Below are 10,858 nucleotides of genomic sequence, written 5' to 3' on the forward strand. Positions count from 1 at the left end.
AGTGAATCTTCCATGAAAGAAGAAGCTAAAACAGTAACTGCTGAACTCAGTCCTGTAGATCAGGCTAATGAATTCAATCAGCAATTAGACTTTCTAACAAAATAGCTAGCCGAGTTCAAGGAGATATTACAAGAAACAAGAATGGCTAATATGAATATGGAAGTACAGTTGAAGCAAACAGAAAAGTAACTGTCAAAACAAATAACAAAAGAATGCCAAGCAGTTCAATTAAGAAGTGGAAAAACATTAAATACCTCACTTCAAGGCAGCAAGAAGCCAAGAAATGAACAAATGGCTAACCAAAATTCCTCTGAGGACAATCATAGCCCAGAGAGGAATAATGCTGGCGCTGAACGCCCAAACCATGCTCATTCCTGGCGTTCAACGCCAGAAACAAGCAAGGACTTGGCGTTGAACGCCCAAAGGGAGCACAGTTCTGGCATTCAGACGCTAGAAACAGATAAGGAGTTGGCATCTAACGCCACTCCAGCTTCCACCCCTGGTATTCAAATGCCAGTGGGGGATCAGACATATACAAGTGCTGATAACAACCCTTCTTAAAAGGCTTCCCAATCCACATCTGTAGGCAATAAACCTGCAGCAACTAAGGTTGAGGAATACAAAGCCAAAATGCCTTATCCTCAAAAACTCCGCCAAGTGGAACAGGATAAGCAATTTGCCCGCTTTGCAGACTATCTCAGGACTCTTGAAATAAAGATTCTGTTTGCAGAAGCACTTGAGCAAATACCCTCTTATGCTAAGTTCATGAAAGAGATCTTTAGTCATAAGAAGGATTGGAGGGAAACTGAGAAAGTTTACCTCACTGAAGAATGCAGTGCAGTCATTCTGAAAAGCTTACCTGAGAAGCTTAAAGATCCGGGAAGCTTTATGATACCATGCACATTAGAGGGTAATTGTACCAAGTAAGCTCTATGTGATCTTGGGGCAAGTATCAACCTAATACCTGCATCTATTATCACAAAGCTTGGTTTGACTGAAGAAGTCAAACCAACCCGGATATGTCTTCAACTTGCTGATGGCTCCATTAAATACCCATCAGGCGTGATTGAAGATATGATTGTCAAGGTTGGGCCATTTGCCTTTCCCACTGACTTTGTGGTGCTGGAAATGGAGGAGCACAAGAGTGCAACTCTCATTCTAGGAAGACCTTTCCTAGCAACTGGCCGAACCCCTCATTGACGTCCAAAAAGGGGAAGTAACCTTGAGAGTCAATAAGGAGGAGTTCAAGTTGAATGTTGTCAAAGCCATGCAACATCCAGACACCCCAAATGACTGCATGAGTGTTGATATTATTGACTCTCTGGTAAGAGAGGTCAATATGACTGAGAGTCTCGAATCAGAGCTAAAGGACATCTTTAAAGATGTTCAGCCTGACCTGGAGGAATCAGAGAGAATAATAGAACCTCTGAAAATCCCTCAGGAAGAGGAGAAACCTCCTAAACCCGAGCTCAAACCATTACCCCCATCCCTGAAATATGCATTTCTGGGAGAAAGTGATACCTTTCCTGTAATCATAAGCTCTACCTTAGAGCCACAGGAAGAGGAAGCACTAATTCAAGTGCTAAAGACACACAAGACAGCTCTTGGGTGGTCCATCAGTGATCTTAAGGGCATTAGCCCAGCCAGATGCATGCACAAGATCTTATTGGAGGGTGACGCTAAGCCAGTAGTCCAACCACAAAGGCGGCTGAATCCAGCCATGAAGGAAGTGGTGCAGAAGGAGGTCACTAAATTACTAGAGGCTGGGATTATTTATCCTATTTCTAATAGCCCCTGGGTAAGCCCTGTCCAAGTCGTCCCTAAAAAAGGTGGCATGACAGTGGTTCATAATGAAAAAAATGAACTGGTTCCTACAAGAACAGTTACAGGGTGGCGTATGTGTATTGATTATAGAAGGCTCAATACAGCCACCAGAAAGGATCATTTTCCTTTACCATTCATAGACCAGATGCTAGAAATACTAGCAGGTCATGAATACTACTGCTTCCAGGATGGATATTTAGGTTATAATCAAATTGTAGTAGACCCCCAAGATCAAGAGAAAATGGCATTCACATGTCCATCTGGAGTATTTGCATATAGAAGGATGCCATTTGGCCTGTGCAATGCACCTGCAACCTTTCAGAGGTGCATGCTCTCAATTTTCTCTGATATAGTGGAAAAATTTCTGGAAGTCTTCATGGATGACTTTTCAGTATTTGGAGACTCATTTAGCTCCTGTCTTAACCATCTAGCACTTGTTCTAAAGAGATGCCAAGAGACTAACCTGGTTTTAAACTGGGAGAAATGTCACTTTATGGTGACTGAAGGAATTGTCCTTGGGCACAAAAGTTCGAACAAGGGAATAGAGGTGGATCAAGCTAAGGTAGAGGTAATTGAAAAATTACCACCACCTGCCAATGTTAAGGCAATCAGAAGCTTTCTGGGGCATGCAGGATTCTATAGGAGGTTTATAAAGGATTTTTCAAAAATTGCCAAACCTCTGAGCAACCTGCTAGCTGCTGACACGCCATTTGTCTTTGATAAGGAGTGTCTGCAGGCATTTGAGACTCTGAAAGCTAAATTGGTCACAGCACCAATCATCTCTGCACCAAACTGGACATTGCCATTTGAACTAATGTGTGATGCCAGTGACCATGCCATTGGTGCAGTGTTGGGACAAAGGCATGACAAGCTTCTGCACGTCATTTACTATGCCAGTCGAGTTTTAAATGACGTACAGAAGAACTACACAACCACAGAAAAAGAGCTACTTGCAGTGGTTTATGCCATTGACAAATTCAGATCCTATTTAGTAGGATCAAAAGTGATTGTGTACACTGATCATGCTGCTCTTAAATATCTACTCACAAAGCAGGATTCAAAACCCAGACTTATAAGATAGGTGTTGCTTCTGCAAGAGTTCGATATAGAAATAAGAGACAAAAAAGGGACAGAGAATCAGGTAGCAGATCACCTGTCCCGAATAGAACCAGTAGAAGGGGCGTCCCTCCCTCTTACTGAGATCTCTGAAAACTTTCCGGATGAGCAACTCTTTGCCATCCAGGAAGTGCCATGGTTTGCAGACATTGCAAACTACAAGGCAGTAAAATTTATACCCAAAGAATACAGTAGGCAGCAATCAAAGAAGCTGTCATCCAGAGTCTTTGAGCCGGGGCAGAAAGTTCTGCTATTTAATTCTAGGTTCAAATTATTCCCAGGGAAATTAAAATCCCGGTGGAGAGGTCCATATGTGATTACAAGTGTATCACCATATGGATACATAGAGCTTCAGGATAATGACTCTAACAAAAAGTTCATTGTTAATGGACAGAGAGTTAAACATTATCTTGAAGGCAATTTTGAGCAAGAATGCTCAAAACTGAGACTTGATTAGAGCTCAGTAATAGTCCAGCTAAGGACAATAAAGAAGCGCTTGCTGGGAGGCAACCCAGCCATTTACAAAATTTAATTTTATTTGTTTTTGCTAATTAATTGATTTTTACAACTATATGTCAAAGTATCTCCAAAAGGTAAAATAGCAATTAATTGAATTCACAGAGTTACAGGGAAATTTGGAAGCTCACTGGCGTGATAAAAGGCAGTAAGAAACATTTTGGGCGTTGAACGCCCAAAAGAAGCATCCACTGGGCGTTCAACGCCAGTAAGGATAGCCATCTGGGCATTGAATGCCAGAAAGAAGCTCCTTCTGGGCGTTTAACGCCAGAATTACAGCATCCTGGGCGTTTAGAAAAACGCCCAGTGACAAAGGACTTCCTGGCGTTCAACGCCAGAAAGAAGCAACAGCTGGGCGTTGAACGCCCAGGAGAAGCAGCAATTGGGCGTTAAACGCCCAAAACATGCAGCATTTGGGCGTTTAACGCCAGGATGGTAGGGAGGAGGTAAGATTCGTTTTTCTTTACAAATTTTCTAATTTTTTTTTGTTTCAATTCATGATTTCTTGCATAAACATGTTTCAAAATATCATCCTTCAATTCCAAAAATTTTAATCCTAATTTCTAAAAACCCTAATTTCTAAAATCCCTTTTTCAAAAATATCAAATGTATCTTAATTCATAAACACAAATCTTTTTCCAATCCAAATCTTTTTCAAATCTTTTTCAAATCTTTTTCAACTCATCATATCTTTTGAATTTCAAAATTGCCTCTCCCTCTATTCCTCTCCTATCCTTTCTTTTGCTTGAGGACAAGCAAACCTCTAAGTTTGGTGTGATTTGCCATGATCACTGAGCTAAAAAAAAAAACTCATCAAGATCATGGCACCTAAGGGAACAGGAAGAGCAAGGATGTGACTTGAAGGAACTGAAGCGTCAGAAATTATCTCTTGAAGGATCAAGCATCCCACAGACTAGAGGAACCCCCAATTCCCAAAATAAAGGTTGTTGAGTCCAAATCTTTGCCTTAACTCTGTGATAACTGCTCTTATTATGAATTTACCTTAGAAGTTATATATTAGTAGTAGTAATTAGTATCTCTATTTCGATTTTATCTCCAATTAAGCTATAATTTATTTTTCTCATCATCATCAAACATGAATAAAATAGTAGATTTTTAGAATAAAGAGGCAATATTTTTTCGAGTTCTTACTAAGGAAAATTCTAATTATTTATATGTGGTGGCAATACTTTTTGTCTTCTGAATGAATGCCTGAACAGTGTATATTTTTTATATTGAATTTTATGAATGTTAAAATTGTTGGCTCCTGAAAGAATGACGAACAAGAGAAATGTTATTGATGATCTGAAAAATCATGAAAGTGATTCTTGAAGCAAGAAAAAGCAGTGAAAAAACAAGCTTGCAAAAAAAAGAAAGAAGAAAAGTGAAAAAAAATAATAGAAAGAAAAAGAAAACGCAAGCAGAAAAAGCCAATAGCCCTTAAAACCAAAAGGCAAGGGTAAAAAAAGATCCAAGGCTTTGAGCATCAATGGATAGGAGGGCCCAAGGAAATAAAATCCAAGCCTAAGTGGCTAAATCAAGCTGTCCCTAACCATGTGCTTGTGTCATGAAGGCCCAAGTGAAAAGCTTGAGACTGAGTGGTTAAAGTCGTGATCCAAAGCAAAAAGAGTGTGCTTAAGAGCTCTGGACACCTCTAACTGGGGACTCTAGCAAAGCTGAGTCACAATCTGAAAAGGGTTCACCCAGTCATGTGTCTGTGGCATTTGTGTATCCGGTGGTAATACTGGAAAACAAAGTGATTAGGGCCACGGCCAAGACTCATAAAAGTAGCTGTGTTCAAGAATCAACATACTTAACTAGGAAAATCAATAATACTATCTGAATTATGAGTTCCTATGGATGCCAATCATTCTGAATTTCAAAGGATAAAGTGAGATGCCAAAACTATTTGGAAGCAAAAAGCTACTAGCCCCGCTCATCTAATTAGAATCTGAGCTTCACTTAAAACTCTAAGATATTATTGCTTCTTGATTTCTTTTTATCCTCTTTTATTCATCTAGTTGCTTGGGGACAAGCAACAGTTTAAGTTTGGTGTTGTGATGAGCGGATATTTTATACGCTTTTTGGGGGTAATTTCATGTAGATTTTAGTATGTTTTAATTAGTTTTTAGTAAAATATTATTAGTTTTTAGGCAAAAATCATATTTCTGGACTTTACTATGAATTTGTGTGTTTTCTGTGATTTCAGGTATTTTCTGGCTGAAATTGAGGGAGCTGAGCAAAAATCTGAGTTAGGCTGAAAAAGGACTGCTGATGCTATTGGATCCTGACCTCCCTGCACTCGAAATAGATTTTTTGGAGTTATAGAAGTCCAATTGACGCGCTCTTAATTGGGTTGGAAAGTAGACACCCAGGGCTTTCCAGCAATATATAATAGTCCATACTTTGCGTGAAGATAGATGACGTAAACTGGCATTCAACGCCAGTTCCATGTTGCAGTCTGGCGTCCAACGCCAGAAACAGGTTACAAGTTGGAGTTCAACACCCAAAACACGTTACAACCTGGCGTTCAACTCCAGAAACAGCCCAAACACGTGAGAGGCTTAAGTCTCAGCCCCAGCACACACCAAGTGGGCCCCAGAAGTGGATTTCTGCACCAATTATCTTAGTTTACTCATATTCTGAAAACCTAGGTTACTAGTTTACTATTTAAACAACTTTGAGAGACTTATTTTGTATCTCATGACATTTTAGATCTGAATTATACACTCTTTGACGGCATGAGTCTCTAAACTCCATTGTTGGGGGTGAGGAGCTCTGCAGCGTCTTGATGAATTAATGCAATCACTTATATTTTTCCATTCACATATGCGTGTTCCTATCTAAGATGTTTATTCGCGCTTAATTAGGGAGAAGGCGATGATCCGTGACACTCATCACCTTCCTCATTCCATGAACGTGTGTCTGACAACCACCTCCGTTCTACATCAGATTGAATAAGCATCTCTTAGATTCCTTAATCAGAATCTTCGTGGTATAAGCTAGATTGATGGCGGCATTTATGAGAATCTGAAAAGCCTAAACCTTGTCTGTGGTATTCCGAGTAGGATTCCGGGATTGAATGACTGTGACGCGCTTCAAACTCCTGAAAGCTGGGCGTTGGTGACAGACGCAAAAGAATCAATGGATTCTACTCCAACCTGATTGAGAACCGACAGATGATTAGCCGTGCTGTGACAGAGCATCTGGACCATTTTCACTGAGAGGATGGGAAGTAGCCATTGACAACGGTGACACCCTACATAGAGCTTGCCATGGAAGGAACTTTGCAATTATGTTATTGAGTTGAATATTACATTGCAGGGATTCAGAGGACAAAGCATCTCCAAAACCCCAACATATTCTCCATTACTGCATTACAAGTAATTAATTCACGCTCTTTTATTTTTCTAATAATTCAAACTGATAATTTTAATTGAAATCCTGACTAAGAATAATAAATAAACATAGCTTACTTTAAACCAATAATCTCCGTGGGATCGACCCTTACTCACGTAAGGTATTACTTGGACGACCCAGTGCACTTGCTGGTTAGTTGTGCGGATTGCAAAAGTGTGATTGCAATTTCGTGCACCAATTGTCTTTAGACAAGGTAAAGAGAATGTAGTTGCTGATACTTTATCTAGGAGGTATGATTTGATTACTACACTTACTTGTAAGTTGTTAGGATTTGAGTTTTTAAAGGAGTTGTATGCCACTACTTTGACTTTTCTGTTATTTATGCCTCTTGTGAACATGGTGTATAACAAATTTTATAGACATGAAGGTTTCTGTTTTGTGGTAATAGAATTTGTGTGCTTGCTTGTTCTATTAAGGACTTACTTATTCGGAAATCACATAATGGGAATTTAATGGGTCATTTTAGTATGCATAAGATATTGGATGTGTTATTTGAACATTTTTACTGGTCACACATGCTTAGGGATGTTGAAAAATTTTGTGCTAAGTGTATTGCATGTAAACAGTCTAAATCTAAATTTTTACTACATGGTTTGTATACTCCGTTATCTGTTCCTATGGATCCATAGGTTGATATTTCTCTGGATTTTATTCTTGGTTTGTCTCGAACTAAGAAGGGTAGAGATAGCATTTTTGTTGTGGTAGACAGGTTTAGTAAAATGGCTTATTTCATTGCATGCCATAAAACTGATGATGCAACAAACATTGTTGATCTTTCTTTAGAGAGGTTGTGCGCTTGTATGCTGTTCCTCAAACTATTATTTTTTATCGTGACGTAAAATTTTTTAGTCATTTTTGAAAAATATTATAAGATAAATTGGGCACAAAATTATTATACTCTGCTACCTGTCATCCTCAGACTGATGGTCAAATTGAAGTAGTAAATAGAACATTAGGGACTTTATTACGTGCTGTTGTTGGTAAGAATATGAAAATTTGGGAAGATTGTTTATCTTTTATTGGGTTTGCTTATAATAGAACAATTCATTCTTCTACAGGCTTTTCTCTTTTTGAACTTGTTTGTGGTTTTAACTCTTTAACTATTTTAGACTTATTACCTTTGCTTTTGCATGATCTTGTTAGCTTGGATATAGAAGGTAAAGCAGAAAAGGTTAAAGTAATGCACTTAAAAGCACATGAGTTGATTGAAAAGAAAAACAGGTTGACAGCTCAAAGGGTGAATAAAGGTCGAAGACAACTTGTCTTTGAACTTGGTGACTAGGTATGGGTTTGAGAAAGAAGAGGTTTCCTATTCAAAGAAAATTCAAGTTAGACCCTAGGGGTGATGGTCTATTTCAGGTGCTCGAAAAGATCAATAACAATTCTTATAAGATTGGCCTTACAAGTGAGTATAATATGTCAGCTACTTTAATGTTTCTGACTTATCTCCTTTTGATTTGGATGCAGATTTGAAAATGAATCTTTTTAGGAGGGAGGAAATGATACGAGCTCTGTGGGACAAATTGAGAACTGTCATATGCTAATTGATCTCATTACAAGAGCAACAACTAAGAGAGAAAAAAAGAAGGTTTTGCAAACACGGCTAAATCATTTGTTCAAGAGATGCATAAAAAAATGGGCAAGACAATGGTTAATGATTATGGAAAGCCAAACGTCTTACTATTTACAAGTTGCATTGAAAACTCTCGTTAATCAAGTTGAATCAAATAGGCATTACTTTCTTAGTATTTATTTTAAGACTTATTTTATGTTTATTTTATTTTATTTAATTTATTTTTTTTGTTTTAGCCCCAATAATGATTTGACCCATTTTTATTTTAGTAAACTTATGAGCTAGAGTTTTAAACTTAAGAGGTATAAAAATCCTCTAAAATCTAGTAGCCATTTTTTCTTTTAATTTTTTACAAATAAAAATTTCTTTGAATTTATTTGAGAAACTTTGGTTTGAACAGGAGAAGGTAGAGTGATTCCCTTAACTGTTGCATAAGAAAATCAAATTAAGGTAGAGAAGTCCCTTTCTTTGATTTTCCATCTTACTCTGGATTACGTTCTGTATGGTTGTGTTTGGTTCATGTCTTAAAATTATGAAGACAAAGACACAAATACACAAGAGTACATAGACACAAGAAGACATTAATTTTGTATTCTAGTTGATAATTAAGACATAGACAGAACACACAATTCACAATTTTACTAAAAAATTAATTTTATCAATTCATTCCTGTATCACCGTCACTGCTTATACCTTTTCATATTCCTTCAAAATAATCACAATTTACCATGGCATCACCATCTTCAAAACCAAAATAGATTTTTTTTTTAATTTTTGGTAATTCTTTATCCAAAACAAAATCAACTCCATAAACATAAAAAAATTTACCCAAAATTGCTAAAAGTTAGCATAACAAATACAAATCTCCATCAATCCAAATACAGAATAAGTTATCATCTCATCCACAACAAAGAACACCACAAATAAAATTTAATCCAAAATTTAATATTTATAAAATAAACAAAAGTGCTTTAATAACATTCTAATTGAATAATAAAAATATTCAAATTTTTATTAAAAAAATTAAAACAAATAAAATTGAATCTGAGGTAGAACAAGGCAACAAATAAAATGAAAAAAAAAAGAAAGAGGTAGAGAAGAATGAAAAGAAGATGAAAATGAGTAAAGGTAAAAGAAGGACAGGACTGACAACAGTCATTGTTGATGTTGATCGAAGGGTGAGGCAGAAAGACTTTCTTCTTTGCTGTGACGCTACCTGTAAGGAGAAGACAGAAGACAAACAGCACCGTCAGAGAGATAATGGAAGTGACGCCATTGAAGCACAAATCGGGCAACAACAATGGGCAGAAAGAGTATGGAGGCTGAGAGAGGAGATGAAGAATGGTTGAAGAAAAAAAATTGATTGAAGGGATAAAATGATAAAAATATTCTGTGTCTCAACTTAAAAATGAGTGTCTCAACTAATTGAAAAGACACAAAATACATGTTTTTGTGGGTATCTATGTGTCACCGTGTCTCTCTTAATTTGTGTCTCACGTACCAAATAAAGAACACGTCTTACCGTGTCTCTGTCTTTGGCATACACAGGCATCAACCAAATGGTGCCTATCATAACTCCTCTTTTTTTCTACACATAACGCATATTTTATCTGCATAATTTCTCATGAATGATACCATTTTTGAACGAGCACATATTACATATGATTCTGTTATTCCTCATAAGTTGTGGTTTGTTTGTGCTATTGTAGGATTCATAAAAATTGATTCTAGATTGTTGTTGTCCACTTGAGAATGCACATATCATCAAAAAGAGGTGTTAGTGGGGTCGAAGAATCTGTTAACAGAAACTGTTAACTTATTGACCAGAGAACAAACGTAACTAATTTTAAATCTTTCAAGAACTAATTTGATTAAAGAAATCATTTGGGAACGAAAATGATGATCGACCAATCTTTCGAGGACTAATTTGATAATTAACCCTAATTTAATTAGTATATATGGACAATATAATTTTTATCAACAAAGCTAGGTGTCCAAACTTTTTTAAACCAAGTACACAACCAAGTCAAAGCACGCTTCTTTAAATGTAGGTATATACGCGTTGTCGCTGCTGCTTCTTCTTCTTCTTCTTCTTCCTCTTCCTACTCCTTATCTTTCTCCTCCTTCATTATCATTATTGTTGTCATCATCATCATCATCATCATCATCATCAGCAGCAGCAGCAGCAGCAGCATCATCTTCTCCTTTTTCAACAACGTCATCATCGTTGTTACCGTTGTCGTCTTCATCTCTAGTTCTTCTTCAACGTCGTCTTCTTCTTTTTCTTCAATGTCATCATCTTCTTCTTCTCTTGTTTGATTTCTTCTCCTCCTTCTTTTTTCTTTTCATCCTCTTTCATCATCATCGTCGTCAGCGTTGTCATCATCTTCTTCATCTTTTTCTTCTCCT

The sequence above is a fragment of the Arachis stenosperma genome, chromosome 10 (assembly GCF_014773155.1).
Source record: "Arachis stenosperma cultivar V10309 chromosome 10, arast.V10309.gnm1.PFL2, whole genome shotgun sequence".
NCBI lineage: Eukaryota > Viridiplantae > Streptophyta > Magnoliopsida > Fabales > Fabaceae > Arachis > Arachis stenosperma.